The sequence below is a fragment of the Tachypleus tridentatus genome, chromosome 1, assembly GCF_004210375.1.
Source record: "Tachypleus tridentatus isolate NWPU-2018 chromosome 1, ASM421037v1, whole genome shotgun sequence".
Classification (NCBI taxonomy): domain Eukaryota; kingdom Metazoa; phylum Arthropoda; class Merostomata; order Xiphosura; family Limulidae; genus Tachypleus; species Tachypleus tridentatus.
In genome coordinates, this window is record NC_134825.1 from 134,414,010 (window position 1) to 134,430,470 (window position 16,461).

The window sequence follows — 16,461 nt, forward strand, 5'->3', positions numbered from 1 at the left end:
GATGACATTAATATCGCTTGCTTTGGCCGTGATTTTCGTTCTAAGGCTTTTAACTCTTGCCGTATAACGTGTACCTAAAAATATCGTTAAGGCTTTCCAGGTTTGCCGCGAAAATTTTCAGATTGTCGTAGTGTACCACAAGTCAGAAAGTTTGAGAACCATTGGTGTAAGATGTCGAGTGTTATGAATAATAACAATGTGTGTATTTATTGATTTCACTAACAAGCTGTATGTTGACAGTCCATGCACCTTCAGGCAAGCAACATATCCTTCAATAAACAAAAGTGAAAAAAAGCGATGGTTTGAAAAACTGGACTTTCGTGAATACGCCTATGATATATATATATATAAATCAATAGTTCTAAAGCTATGAAACACATTAATAATAAATAGGCAATGTTTTAATCAGTACTATGGAACAATAGTGACAAAATTAATATAAACAAAGAACATTACACAGACTCAAAATGTTCAAAATTAAATATTTGTTTGTCTTATTATTGTGCATTAAAATGATCAAAAACAAAAATTTGTTCAACTATACACAAACGTTTAAAAGGATAAGTTCACAGTATATGTTATTGAGCAAGTAAAAAGATAAATTCATAAAATCAAGTAATAAATCACTTTCAAAGTACTTAACACATATTCTCCACTCAGTTGTTACTTACTTCCGTGTAAAGTTGAATAACATGTTCTGGGGAATCTCCAATAAACATGAAGAAATCCAAAATTCCCCCAATCGTGCGATAAGAAAGTCCTGGGAAGGCAACAGTGTGTATTCTGTTCAACAAAAGACTTTATATTATTGTAAGTCCTGATACAATGGAATTTAGAAAAATACTGCATAAATCACTTATAGAACGATTGTAAACATTACGGCGTATTTTAAAGCCATTAATAAAATATATGTATAAATTAGAATTAGACAGCATGTTCATTGTAGAATGTAAAACAATATTACAAAGAACAGTGAGGTTTGTGACTGTAGATGCGACAACAATGCAGTAAGCAACTATAAGCGTTTATAATAAGAGGTACAACAGTTGATATATCACCACTTGTATTTATCACATTACCTATTTGTGTTGTTTCATGTACTACTAGAATTCGTCCATTATATGAGAAAAAAATTAATTTGTAGTTAATATGGTCGTTAATAGTCTTGTAGTTAATATATTTATATGTGGACTAAGTCTTAGGATTTGAGTCCTGATATCATTAAACACATCACTCAATCTCAGCTCAATGTCATGGTGTGTATTCTGAACATATTGTAACATCAAAGAACAGTAAAAAAATATTTTAAACATCCTTATTTTTCAGAAACATAAAAACAGCAGTAAAAACCTACAATGAAGTGTGTGTGTGTGCTTAAAAGCAAAGCCACATTGGGCTATCTGCTGAGTCTACCGTACAGTAAAGTAAAAATGATTTATAATCAAAGAACTTTATCATTACGTTAAATATTTTACATTGATGTTTAACATCAAACTTTATATATATATATAGCATTTTATCAAAATATATAGCATTTTTTACACTTGCAGTGCTTCAGATTAGACAATACTTTTTTTCCCAAAGAAATCACAGACAGAAATGCAGACATGCTCTATAATAATAATATTTTAATTAAAGAAATGGTTCCCTATATTACAAATTATAGACATACAAAACAGACAAAAAGACATACATCTGTGCGCGTACTTATCTTTTTTTAAAGGATTAGGTGGTTAAGGCCCTCGACTCGTAATCTGAAGGTCGCGGATTCGAATCCCCGTCGCACTAAACATGCTCGTTCTTTTAACAATGGGGGTGTTATAATGTTACCGTCAATTCCATTATTCGTTGGTAAAAGAGTAGCTCAAGAGTTGGCGGTGAGTGGTGATGACTAGCTGCCTTCCCTCTAGTCTTACTAATAAAATAGGGACGGGTAGCGCAGATAGCCCTCGTGTAGCTTTGCACGAAATTCAAAACAAAGTATACATAACCATTTCTTTTAAAGGTTCATTTGCCTTTATTCTTATTTTTCATTTCAGTTTGTCTTACTTATATAGCTCTGACTTGACTAGCTTTGTTATTTGAAATAATTGATCAAGTGTATTTATTCTAGTTATTCAGAACTGTAAACGTTCTCGAGGAACTTCAATACATTGACGTTAAAAGTAAAAGCTACTGAATTCGACTTTTTCTACCACTTAAAAAATTATATTCCACATATTTGTAAAAGAGTGGTATATATGTAATGTATCGCAGTAAAAAATAGTCGAGATGCATATAATTTAAACTCGCATATACATTTAGTTACAAAAAAGGCAGAACCTTATTGGCTAACAATAAGCGGATCCAAAACCCCACATGTTCTTTAGGTAAAAATCGTTATATATATACATATATATATAAGTCAATGTTTAGCATGTTTGTTAATTGAATATCATGTATTTATATACCATATATCTGAAGTACTAAATTTATTGGAAAAGGAATAAGGCCGGCATAGCCAGCTTAGGGCGTTCGACTCGCAATCCGAGGGTCACGGGTTCCAATCCCCGTCACACCAAACATACTCTCTCTTTCAGGCGTGGGGGCGTTGTAATATTATGGGCAATCCCACTATTCGTTGGTAAAAGAGTACCCCAAGAGTTGGTGTTGAATGGTGTTGAATAGCTGCCTTCCCTCTAGTCTTACTCTGCTAAATTACAGACGGCTAGCGCAGATAGGTGTAGCTTTGCGCGAAATTGAAAAACAAACAAATATCTTTTTGAAGAGGCAATCTAACAAAAAACCACACGGAAAAGAAGTGGTTCCTTGTATTGCATCTTCTAATACATAGAAAAGCTAGAGCTAACAATGGTTTTTATATCATGTGTAACGGATTTAATGTTATACATTTAGTTTAATATCTACGTTTGTTTCAGTTTAATGTATGTAACGCATATCGTTGAATGTATATTGTGCATGTCCCGCCTGTTCTCTAAATTCGTAGAACATTCTCGAGTGTAAGAATCATCAACATATGTTCTACGAAAGCACTAACGAATCTTTAAATGTTGTTGCCAAGTGAATTTTGGGAATCTCGCCTAATGAGTAGAAAAGTTAGCTATCGAAAGACGCGGAGAGACAGTTTCAAAACTGGCCAGCTATAATTTGTATACTTAAAAGCCTCGGAAGCTACAACTTTGATTAACGCTTATTAACCGGAAAACAAAAGAAACTGAGTAGGAATATTTATAGATTTCGAACATTAGGAACTGTTCAACTTCAGAGAATTAACTTTAGATATTAGTATTTTTACGAGGACATTAGATATATATCTTCCTCTGAAAAGTGAGCTTTTAAACCGCGTTAGGCCAAACAAGAAACTAACATTCCGTCATGTGAATGGTACCTGTGTATCAACAACATAAATTAATTCGCTCGTCGTGAACCTGTTGTAATTTTTTTTGTATAAATAATTATTTGTAATAACCGTTATTATAAATTGTATTGTTTGTATTTTTTTTCATATATTAAAGTAATTTTTTGTTAAAAAATAAAATTGTAAGTGTCAATCTCGTAAGCAAAAATCAAAAGCTTGAAACATATTAACATTCAATTAACTTCTAAATTAAGACGGAAATTTCGAGTTACCTAAAATTATAATATGTAATGTATCATAATTCACTGGAGACTCGTCCAAGATAAAGTATAGCACGTAACAATAAAAGTATGACCTAATATTGTTGTCAAGAATCTATATGCTGAAAGTGTTAAACGAAATATTTAAAGTACAAAAGCCCGGTATGGTCAGGTGGCTAGTGTTCAACTTGTAATCTGAGGGTTGCGAGTTCGAATCTCCATTACACCAAACATGCTCTCCCTTTCAGCTGTAGATATGTTATAAAGTTCAGTCAATTCCACTATTCGTTGGTAAAAGAGTAGCCCAAGAGTTGGCTACAATTTAGCTACATAAGACTAGAGGGAATGCAGTTAAATTAGGGACGGCTAACGCGGATAGCTCCCGTGTAGTTTTGCGTGAAATTAAAAGCAAAAAACCTACAAAATTAAAATTATATATATTTGTTTTTTTCTGGAGCTATGTTAGGCACACATACACAGACACGCACGGGCGCATGCGCGCGTGTCTGTCTGTCTCTGATTTATATTTGCAACATAAAGAACCACTTATTTTCTACATGGTTTTTTCGCTAGCTTGTATCATTAAAAATATACGCTCGCGCACGCACGTTGATAAGTAATGTTACTTAGGTGCGCACCCTTACGGCTCACTTAGTGTGTGTACAAATATTAGGTTTCTGTGTTCCTTCATCTTGAAGTTACGATAGTCGGCACACACTCATTAAAAATACACCTCTTTCTTAAAGGACAGCGGACCTATTTTTACCAAAAAAACGTTTTCAAAACTTGCATGTATTTACTTAATATTAATGTAAATCATTTTGTTTCCATGCTGTAAAAATTCATTCATTACTCCTCTATGGCATGTCTTACCTCTATGAAATGCCTTATGGAGTAGAAAACAAAAACTGTTTCAAAAGATTCACCATACGTCTATGCTTAAAAACTTCTAATACCCGAGTTTATACACGTAATTCCCAAACGCTTCCAACAAAATTCAAACTTTACAGTCAATACAAGGGAGTTTGGAAGCATGCTTTAAAATTACTGTATTGTTTGTTTTGGAATTTCGCACAAAGCTACTCGAGGGTTATCTGTGCTAGCCGTCCCTAATTTAGCAGTGTAAGACAAGAGGGAAGGCAGCTAGTCATCACCACCCACCAGCTAGTCATCACCACCCACCGCCAACTCTTGGGCTACTCTTTTACCAACGAATAGTGGGATTGATCGTCACATTATACGTCCCCACGGCTGGGAGGGCGAGCATGTTTAGCGCGAACCCGCGACCCTCGGATTACGAGTCGCACGCCTTACGCGCTTGGCCATGCCAGACCTAAAATTACTGTAACTGTTCTAACATTAATATGATGAAGTTCATGTTTGTTTTGTATATTTCTACATACTTGACATTTCAAGTTAAAATAAAAGTTGAATTGTTTGTTTTCTGTTGTTGTTTTTAATAGTTTTCACACATGACTGTGTAAAAAAGTTGAATGTTTTAAGAAACAAAAGAGCATTGCAATGTTTAATAAAACTTACCCATAGCATTACTATTGAGTAACAAAACGCCATGAGATTTTCCTTCCACGTTCTCCAAACAAGTGTAAAAAGGATGAACACCATAGAGGTTTTGTTTACCCTGTAAATAAAATAATAAAAACGCAACTTTCGTCAAAATAAACTAAAATTATGCTTCCATATGTTCAGAAGCTTTCAGAGATAAATAGATAAATAACACCGACCCTGAAAAGTTACATTGAATAGCATTGAGATAAGCTCAGAGATAACATAAGTGCTCGAAAAATGTTGATTAATTTTCAAAGATATGCAATCAAACGGTTAAAGCTGCGGAAAGGTCACATTTATGAGCTAATGGAATGAAATAAAAAGTTTCAATGCTTATTTTATGTTCTATTTTATCAAAATGAACTACGACGTCTGATAAAAAAGTTCTAAGACTTCTGTTACAGGTGCCAGTACAGAGGCAATGAGCTTCACTGAAATGTGTACAAAGTACAAATAGTGATCTACCCTACTAAAAAGCCATTTCTCCAGACCTTATACCCGTGTCGCGAAAAACATGTACAAAGACAGATGCATTTCTTGCCACTTAGTAATAAAAATAGACAGAAAAGAAGAACACGTGTTTCCATCAAGTTTTGTGTGAAAAATGATAGAGGAGAAACAGAAATCCTCGAAATATTAAGAACTACTTTTGGCGATGACTGCTTAAGTAAGGCTGTCGTTTTACAGTGGGTAAAATGCTTCCAAGATGGCCAGGAGTCGGTCAAAGATGATCCACGTTCTGAGCGATTGTCGACATTGTCCACTGATGAAATGGTCGCTAAGGCGAGAGAAAAAATTCGAAGTGATCGACGATTAACTATCCGCGAAATTGCGGATGAACTGGATAATTCCTTTGGATCGTGTCAGGCGATTTCAACTGAAAAACTCTGCATGCGTCGAGTGTCTGCAACATTTGTCTCAAGGCTGTTGACAGATGACCAAAAGTTTTACCGTCAATAAGTGTGCGAGGATTTGAAAAGAATAAGGCTAGAAATTGATCCCAATTTCATCAACGTCATTATTACTGGTGATGAGTCATGGGTATACGGTTATGACCCTGAAACGAAACTTCTGTCATCCCAAAGGAAGTCTCCATCATCTCCACATCCGAAAGAGATACGACAATCTCAATAAAATGTGAAGACGATGTTCATCGGGTTTTTTAATGTTCGAGGTATTGTTCATCATGAATTCGTACCTCATGACCAGACAGTTAACCACGCCTTTTATAAAGGGGTCTTAATTCGCTTGAGGAAAAAGGTTAGAAGAAACCGCCGCGCGCTGTGAGAGAATGGTCGCTGGTTTCTTCACCATGACAACGCGCCTACTAACACTGCTGTACCTGTGTAAGAATTTTGGCAGAAAAAAACATTCCTGTGATACCCCCCCCTGTATTCTCCAGATCTTGTCCCGTGTGATTCTTTCTATTCCCAAAAATCAAATTTCATTGAAACGAAAGAGATTTGATGACATTCCAATCATCAATAATAATGTGAAAGCAGAACTTTGTCGCATAACAGTTGAAGACTTTCTGCATTGCTTGCGAAAGTGGCACGAACGTTGGAACAAGTGTGTTTCAACTGGGAAGATTACTTTGAAGGGGATAACATATAATATTGATGTATGTACGTTATTCTTAGTAATAAAAGTGATATCCTAAAACCTTTTTGATCACACCTCGTATATATATGTATGTGTGTATATTTGCTCCCTATGGCTCTGCCGCAAGTTCTCGAGATGTATAACAATGGAATTCGAAGTTTGGCATCATAGGGGGCACAACATGAACAGTTTATACAAGCAAACTGAACACTCATAAGTATTATAACTAAGAAATATTAACATTAAGAAAGTTATGTCCAATTTTGTTTTAATTACTCATAGCTTAATATTACAATTTGGCTTTTTCATAGTATCCAAATTAGCCAGATATGACCTAACTGCTAGTGTTCTCGAACTAAGTTCGAAGATTCATGGCTCATGTCCCATGGGGTGCATAATAAAATTATAGTTAAATCCCAATCTACTATGCACAGATAATATACTTGAGTAGCTTTGCACCAAATTTCTGAAATAAACAAACAAACAAAAAACACTCATTAAGAAATACGAAATGATTTATAATGGCAACTGTTTTTTAATGTATGTATTTAAGGTTATGGGTTGCACACAACATGCATACACACACATACATATATTGCCAATATAACCTATAATTCTTAACAAATCATCATGAAGACAGACAACTTTGATTCTTACGTTTGAACACTATCGTGCTCATGGTCTCAATCAATAGAATTTTATTATACAACATAGACTTCCCATTCACAAAGTCCTATAAGTATATTAAAACCCTTTCTTTCTCAAAACAAATAAACTAAACACTGACTGTATAGAGGATGAGTCATCTTTCGTCACGATAGTAGCCTAGTTTTCTTATTGCATATAATTTTTAGGACGATAAAAGTTTTGTTCAATTGTAGCTTATACCTCTAGAGCTATAAACTGTTAATGGTTCACTGATGCTGAGAAATACTTAAAATGGAAAGTGTAACATTCAGTTTCGTCCTAAGTTAAACCTGAAGAAGCTTAATGGAACTGAGGTCCAGTAATTGTGTTGAATAAGAATGGAAACTGAAATCACTTTTATGTTTTGCATAAACAATTTTAGACAGCACAATCACAGTGAGGTGTTGTGTATTCATAAACAATTTTAGATAGTACAATCATAGTAGGGTATTATATTATCACAAACAAGTTTATACACCACAATTTTAGTGAAGTGTTGTATTATCACAAACAATTTTATACAGCACAATCTCAGTGAAGTATTGTATTATCATAAACAATTTTATACAGCACAATCTCAGTGAAGTATTGTATTATCATAAACAATTTTATACAGTGTAAGAGCAGTAGAGTATTGTATTATCATTTTGGAAAATCTCTTGTTCACCAAAGTAATAACTTTTAATGAGTCGTTCTCTAGAATGACAAAGTGACTCCACTTCTATGAAAATAATAAAAATAGTAACACTACTCACACATCTTCAGCAGCTTGTAAAGTAAAGTAATTCAAATGCTTTTTGCAATATTTTTACCCTATTATCGATATAGAAAAACGTGAAATGCTGTCAACAGATTACCTACATGCTGTCAATAATTCACTGTCTACAGTATGTTATAGATACCATTCATATTGTGCCTTCGTCTTTGCACTTGACACAAGCAGCTTTAGAATTGATCGTCTGTTGTAATGCAATAGATTTTATTATTTTGTCCAACGATAGGGTTGGATATAAATGAATATTTATTATTATCAATGAATAAATTAGTCATTTGCTGCAAAGCTTGATGTTTGTTGCACATTATTTACTTGAAAAATCGTCTTTCATTTTGGTCTGTCACTAACAGAGGTGACTATATTTATTTTTCCTAATAACACATTTATTTCAATTTGTAACATTGATAGATTAATATGACAGATGTCATTGAACAGTTAAAAATAATAAATATTTGACAATAACGTTTCTGTTAGACGACTAGTCACAAACATTTTCCTTTGAAAGTAGAAAATTTTTGCTCTAATTCATTGCCTTTACAACTTAGTCACTTAATGTTCACACTTATAAAATTCAAGATGTTACCTCTCACATCATATTGTCAGTCCATCTTGGAAATTAGTATATATATACACACATTGTGGAAATAAAACTTTTTATAATAAATTGGTCAGTATAAAACTCTCCCTTTATTCATTGAATCCACAAACATAACCTTTGAAAGTTCTCACAATGTACTGAAACACTTTGTAAAAATTATTTAATAAGAAAAAGTAATACGTGAAAATTTATAATAAAAATAGTAATACTACATCAACATAAAAATTGGCAAATTAAAAATTCGAGTAGTTTCAACAGGTCAACTTCACATGCTCAAGGGACGTAGTAAAACTATTCTATTTGTTTTGAATATCGCGCAAAGCTACACGAGGGCTATATGCACTAGCCGCCCCTAATTTAGCCGTACAATACTAGAGAGAAGGCAGCTAGTCACCAACGTCCTACGCCAACTCTTGGACTACTCTTTTACCAAAGAATAGTGGAATTGACAGTCACATTATAACGCCCCATGGCTGAAAGGGTGTGACGGTGATTCGAACCCGCAACCCTCGGATTACGAGTACAATGCTTTAACCACCTGGCCATACCGGGCCAAACTATGCTCTTTCTTGCACGTTTATGTTCAAAACGGTCCTAGGGGTCAAGATTTAATAATGGTAGAGCACAACTCAAGAAAATCGATATAACTTTTTAAAACAAATAGAAGAAAAATGCTCAATAATGAAATTATATTTATACACAGTCCTATTCGTAATTTTATTTTTTAAATTAGTCTTTGCCCTGTACTGACCCTTCTGTTAATCTATGTGTTATCGTCGTTTCACCCAACCGTAAATAGTGATGACTTTAATACTTTGATTTTGGTTTTGAAACTGGAGAATTATGATATTATTAAAGAAATAAAAATTACAAAACATCACAGTCTTCAAAATTTTCGAAACAATACAATCTTAATAAAATACCAACGAAGTTAAAATATTTGTCCATCTTCGACATCATACCAGAAAACTTCACTAAAACAATCCCGAGTGTTAGAATCACTGTGAACTGATATATATATATTAAAACAATCCCGAGTGTTAGAATCACTGTGAACTGATATATATATATTAAAACTGTCACGACTTAAGTGAACTAACTTCGATTATTTTTAGCCTTTGCTTGTTTGAAGTCAAGCACAAAGCTACATAATGGTTATCTGTGCTCTGCCAACCACAGGTATGGAAACCCTTATTCTACCGTTGGAAGTCCCTCAGACATGCAGCTGTGAGTGGGAACTATTTTTAGCTCTCATGCTCTCTTCAACATGATCTAGCTTCTATTGTATAGAGGTTTTATAACTTTTTTCGATATTTTTCCATTTTTACAAAATAAGTAATGTTTTCCAGTTATATGGACGTCAGCTATTTGTAAGGTAGGAGAAAAACAGTAACTGAAGTTACATAATAAAGTGAAAGTTTTGTTCCCCCCATCCATGTCGATCTTTGTCACATCGAATTAGGGGTCAGCCAATAATTTTGTACACCAAGAATATCCACACCCAACTAATAGCGGAATTGACCGTCATATTTAGCGTTGTAAGTCTGAAGACTTACCGTTGTCCCATCTGGAGTCAATCAGTTAAGTAAGAATCAAGATTGTTCTGTCCAGTCACATAGGGTCCGGCATGACCAGCTGAGTAAGGAACTCGACTCGTAATCCGAGGGTCGCGGGTTCGAATCTCCGTCGCACCAAATATGCTCGCCCTTTCAGCCATGGAGGTGTTATAATGTAACGGTCAATCCCACTATTCGTTGGTAAAAGAGTAGCCCAAGAGTTGGCAGTGGGTGGTGATGACTAGCTACCTTCCCTCTAGTCTTACACTACTAAACTGGAGATGGCTAGCGCAGATAGCCCTCATGTAGCTTTTTGCGAAATTAAAAAAACAACAACAACATTGTGGAATACAGAAAGCCACACTTACGTCACCAGGCGGTTCGTCTCTAGCAAACAACGGCCAAGTCTGGTAGTTCAAGTCGTGACGGAAACTTTGGTGAGGGTTCTCTCCAAAACCGTAAATATTTTCTGACGGCAAGTATGTGGCAATTTGTAAAAACTGCTCCTCAAATACGAAACCTCCGATGGTGGTGTCCCATCTGTGAAAACGGCAAACATATTTATGATATAATAATATTCTATTATCATAATACGAAAACAATTAGATAACAAATTTTATGACATTTTATCGTATAAAAGCCACTTACAGTACCGTAGAGTTCTTCCGTTGTATTTTAAAACTAAAAGAAGAATTTTCGTAATCTTCTACAAAGACCTCATATATCCTGTTTTTGTTGCCTTTTCTTTTTAGCTGCGGAACATTAAATTCTTCCAATTCTACTGGAACTTTGTAACGCTCTTTGGCTTCGTCTTGAAACTTTAAAAAAAACAACCGTGTTTAACTTGCATTACAAAGACACTGTAATACTTAGATCATTAAGGATCAAACTTTAAATTAGAGCATAGCTGTTTAACATTTTAAATAATTTATGTATTAAAATAAATGACAAATACAAATTAGGATATAAAGCTAAATTATTTTGAAATCAAGAAAAAGTTTTTTTTAAAACAGGAAATGTTATTAACATGACAATTTTCTACATAATATCTTTATGGTATGTGAAACATATCAGTATATCTTCTTTCTTTGAGTTCATACAGGACGTTCATGTATAATTAGTATATATAAAGAACAGTTCTAGTATGTGGCTAATTTGCTGGCATCTAAGTTACATGTTGTCAAGATTCGTGAATACATTGGCAGTTATGTCCCTATTTTTATTTATAAGATCACCAAAGATACAGGAGCAGTGCATACACTAATAAACATAGTACGAGATTTTGTTCTTTATATCTGCGAAATCTCTAGGTTTCATTTAAACCTTTTACTAACACGAAGACTCTTGTCATTTACAGTGCAGTGTTGTCTACAATGTGCAATCCGAAATATACATTAGGCCATGTTCGAAAACTTTATGTGGGTTGTATTAGCATTCAAGAAGTTTTTGTTACTTTAGAGAGAAAATTTATTGTATATTTTGATTCTCATAAACTTTCATTGCAATCTATAAATAGTTTAATTTCCTCCCCGGAATATCTGTAAATCCATATTCAAATAAATAAATTATAAAAATATCATATGTCAGAAAATATTTGACTGTTTAAGGCTTTTTAGATAGAATGAAATACTAACATTGAAAATACACATAAGACGTGTACATTTTTATTACTTTTTCATGGTTATATTAAGTTTTATTTAATTTACTTCTTATTGAGTTACTTTGCTTCCTAATTTACACTATATTTTACTTTTCATCTTTGGTTGATAGTTTTTTTAATTTCGCGCAAAGCTACAAGAGGACTATCTTTTTTAGCCGTCCTTAATTTTGCAGTGTAAGACTAGAGAGAAGGCAGCTAGTTATCACCACACATCGCCAACTCTTGTGCTACTCTTTTACCAACGAATGGTGGGAGTGACTGTCACTCTATAATGCCTCCACGGCTAGAAGAGGCCAGCATATTTGGTGCGACGGCAATTCAAACCCGTGATCCTCAGATTACAAATGGAGCGCCTTAACCAACTGGCCACGCCAGGCCTGATTTGGTTGACATCAATATAAGCAGTTATGTTGAACTCGCAGAATTGACAAATCAAACAAACTTCACATTACGTCTCTACTCTCCAAATACCAGCTAAGTTACAAATACTGCTTTTAGAATATACAAGACTGTTCGTATATACAAAACAAAGAATTTTATGAAGACGATAACTAAGGGCTAACAGTAATTATGTCTCTGTATAGAGACATGTTGTTCAGTGTTTTCCTATTGTTTCTTTTTTCCTTGCTTTCTTCTTCTTCCAAACACAACCATTCATTCATTTTCTTGATGGATCGACTTGAAACTTAGTAGAATTATGTGTTGGTCCAACACGCCCTGCCTTTTACTTTTTTTTGATTTAGTCATTTTTAACACTTTAGTACGGTGAAAGTTGAAATAACCCAAAATATGTAAATTTTTGATATCCTGTGCGGTCATATTTACAGCAATCAAAATGAAAATTGGCACAAATATAAATTTTCACGCACCCAAAACATCAACATACAAAATAATTGGATATTCTCGTTTTGAGTCATATTCATCAGGAAAGCGCAAATGTGGGGTTTTCATGAACGGTTAATGCATGTGTCAATCAAATTTGGCACAAACTGTAACCCCTAAGCAGTGATATAGACGGTTTTCGATATTTTCTGTGCTTTCATGAATTTGTGGTGTAAAATTGGCCTTGTTAGGATTTCAAGGCGGAGAAATGTTCCACTCGCCCGCGAATGTTGCTCTCTTTAAATTCATAAAGTTATAGAAACACTAGTAACTGTAAAGACTAGTTCACATCCTACGGTAACAAGTTGGATGACCAACCATTTTGTCTTTACACTGTCAATCTCTATAGCTTGTGACTACGCAGGTTAGAGTCCCCGACATTCTTGTTTCCGTTCATGTATGGCATAAGAAATGAAGCCATGAGGGCAGATTAACACTTGTTAATGATTTTAAGGCTGTCACATACTGAATGCTCGCGATTTACCTTGTACAGAGAGGATTGAGTACATTTTATTAGAATGATTCTCACTGAGCAAATCAACAAGTCACGTGGATACTACATCCACAATTAATTAATTAACCCTTTCGCTGCAGTCTTTGTATAATATACACAAGTTCATCTACACATCTGCACACACTAAGTATCTGCACTATAAGTTTTCATACAGCATGTGTATCTTCACAAAATTTGGTAGACCTTCAGTTAATATTAGAAGTACTTTGTATACCCAAAATCAAAATTTTGAATATAATATTTTCTCTAAACATTTGTTTGTGAAAGTAGTCTCTTTCGTTACCAGTCAGAGTACAAAGTAATTTCATATTATAATTTTAAAAAACTATTCTTCGTCCCAAAAAATCTCAAAAATTATTTATGTCATCTCTAAAACCACTTAATTACATTCAAACATTTGTTCTTAGTAAGACTTTACATTTCATGTTTTTTTATATACCCTAACTATGTGGGGTCTGTCACTTGACCAACCTTGTAATCATCTTTAAAAAATTAGAAAATATATATAAAAATTATGTTTTTTTCATGCTAGAATGACTACATATCATGACACCAAAATACAAATGTTTAATCTAAGTAGCTTAGGTCTCATAACGATATATATATATATATATATATACACATATGACGCGATGCAGATGCACTCAATGTTACGTATGCAGTAATATGAAACTGACCTTTCGTCTTCCCTGTCTTAACTTGTTTTAGTGGACTTGTATTTTGTAATTTGCAGTCACATTTTAATTATTATACATTATATATGTAGGTAGGTTATCACTCTTTAGAAACAAATTATGAAACTTATTTTTTTTAAATATAGAACGATAAATTAAGAAGTAAAACAAACAAATATCTCTTCTCGCTACCACCTTTGTACTCGGTTGCTGCTGGATATAGGTTGCTAAGCCTTTAAAAATTTCGCATATGGAAGATAGCAAACAATTTTTTAGGTTTTATACATACAGTTGAATAACAAAAAAATCATAAATAACTACACTGATACCATAGAATTTCACTATAATTTATTAAGTTTAGTAACTAAGATGTATTTAGATTTTTAAAAAAATACGCGGACTAAAGACAAAACCTACCTCCTTTAAATCTTGGATTGAACGAACGTGATAGCCTTTTCACAGACTTAAATGGCTCAGAAAACCACTATGGGGATATTCTAAGCTGTTGATTGATTACTCACGTATCATATCTTGAAGTAAGTATATATAACGGTCCATTTTCAAAAATGGAAAGAGGTAAACAGGGCCACTGTGTTTGATTCAGTACACAAGCCAATAAGGAAAATAAAAAGATATGAGGTTTTGATTTCATATTCTAGCTTGATTATATTAGTAATTTGAGTTCCTGATTTGTAAGAAACTATAGACTTAGTATTTTGACATCACAAACATCTAATTTTAAACAGTGCTGCATTCAACATACCACGTGACTCACTAAAATCTATATTTAGATGTGTTATTTCAATATTTATTTTTAAAGTACGAAGTTAATTCATATATAATATTAAAGTTAAAATTATAATCTACAGTTTGATTCCAGACTTACTAAAATAATTTCATAAAATAGTAGTTCATTGATATTTTGAATGCATGTCAACAAACGCGATGATATGGTTTTTGACGTGGGAGAAAAGCGTGCATCATATATACATTTTCAAATTTTGCGATGTGCCTCAGTAAACCGATTGTTTTTGAAAAGGCTATGTAACAACCTTTTCCCACGCAAAATATTCATATGCTCATGTAGTTTTTTTTTAATTTTTGTTTCTTTGTTTTGAATTTCGCGCAAAGATACACGAATGCTATCTGCACTAGTCATTCCTAATTTAGTAGTGTGAGACTAGAGGGAAGACAGCTAGTCATCACCACCAACCACCAACTCTTAGACTACTCTTTTAGCAACGAATAGTGGGATTGACTGTCACATTATAATGCCCCCATGGCTAAAAGGGCAAGCATATTTGGTGCGACGGGGATTCGAACCCTCAACTCTCGTATTACGAGTCGAGTGTATTAACCACCTGTCCATGCTGGACCAAGAGTAAACGAAGTCCATAAAATGGCGCCGAAGCATAAGTATAGCGATGATGAAAGCACTAGTGGAAAGACAAACAAGACAAACAAATACATGCCTTTAAATATAAAACTGAAATACTGTAAACCATGACTCATTTTTTCTCAAATAATACTTACACCCATTTATTTACTTTTACAGATGTGAATCTCTGGAGGCCGTATTTCATCATTAATAAAAACAAATTTTCGGTCATTTTATGATTTTCGAAATCATGCTTCTATTTCCCGTTAAACTATTGTTTGAAATCCGGGATTTTCATATCCACGGTTTCTTCTAGGAATGTATCACTCCGCGAATTTCAAGAGAAGGCTGTGTTTACACAATTCAAATTAAAATTCCTCAATATACATCAGACAATACCTTCAGCACATGTAGAAGGTTTTATTAAAATGAAAAAGAGGTCGGTTCTGTTTGTTTGCTATTAAGCACAAACCCACACAATAGGTTATCTGCGTTGTTGTTAAAAAGGGTATCGAAACTCGATTGTTAGCGTTACAGCATATGAACAAAGAAATAAGATCGCTACGCCTGGCGTTACGACAAATAAAGTCAAATAATACGTAAACTCACTGTAAAACGAACAATGTTGTTGTTGATGTAGTCTACTTCAAAACGTACGGTACGAAGACTAGGACTATACATATCTTGTGATCCCGTATTTGTCAATATTATCTTAATGCCATCTGGTAGTTCATATTTATTGGTGATATTAAATCGTCGAATATTTTTCGGCATATAACAGTTAGGAGCAGCAGATGCCTCAGACCATACACATCCTCGGTTTTCACACTCGGTTATATTGCCTGGAACTAAAGAAAATACTGCACTTTTATTAAAATCAACGCGTAATATTAATAATATTAGTGAAATTAAATAATTACATCCAAATGAATTTAAATGAATAAGCAAAAT

At 33.8% G+C, this 16,461-nt stretch overlaps 1 pseudogene across 1 annotated transcript in view; it reads right to left on the minus strand.

The window, feature by feature from the left end:
• Positions 1 to 16,461, minus strand: part of LOC143224799 (sucrase-isomaltase, intestinal-like) — a 97,511-nt pseudogene that overhangs the window by 71,781 nt on the left and 9,269 nt on the right. The window contains exons 4-8 of the transcript XR_013013445.1: positions 16,120 to 16,358; positions 11,051 to 11,220; positions 10,771 to 10,942; positions 5,158 to 5,257; positions 672 to 783 (exon numbers count right to left, since the gene is read on the minus strand). The product of XR_013013445.1 is annotated as a sucrase-isomaltase, intestinal-like (transcript). The remainder of the gene's footprint in view (positions 1 to 671; positions 784 to 5,157; positions 5,258 to 10,770; positions 10,943 to 11,050; positions 11,221 to 16,119; positions 16,359 to 16,461) is intronic.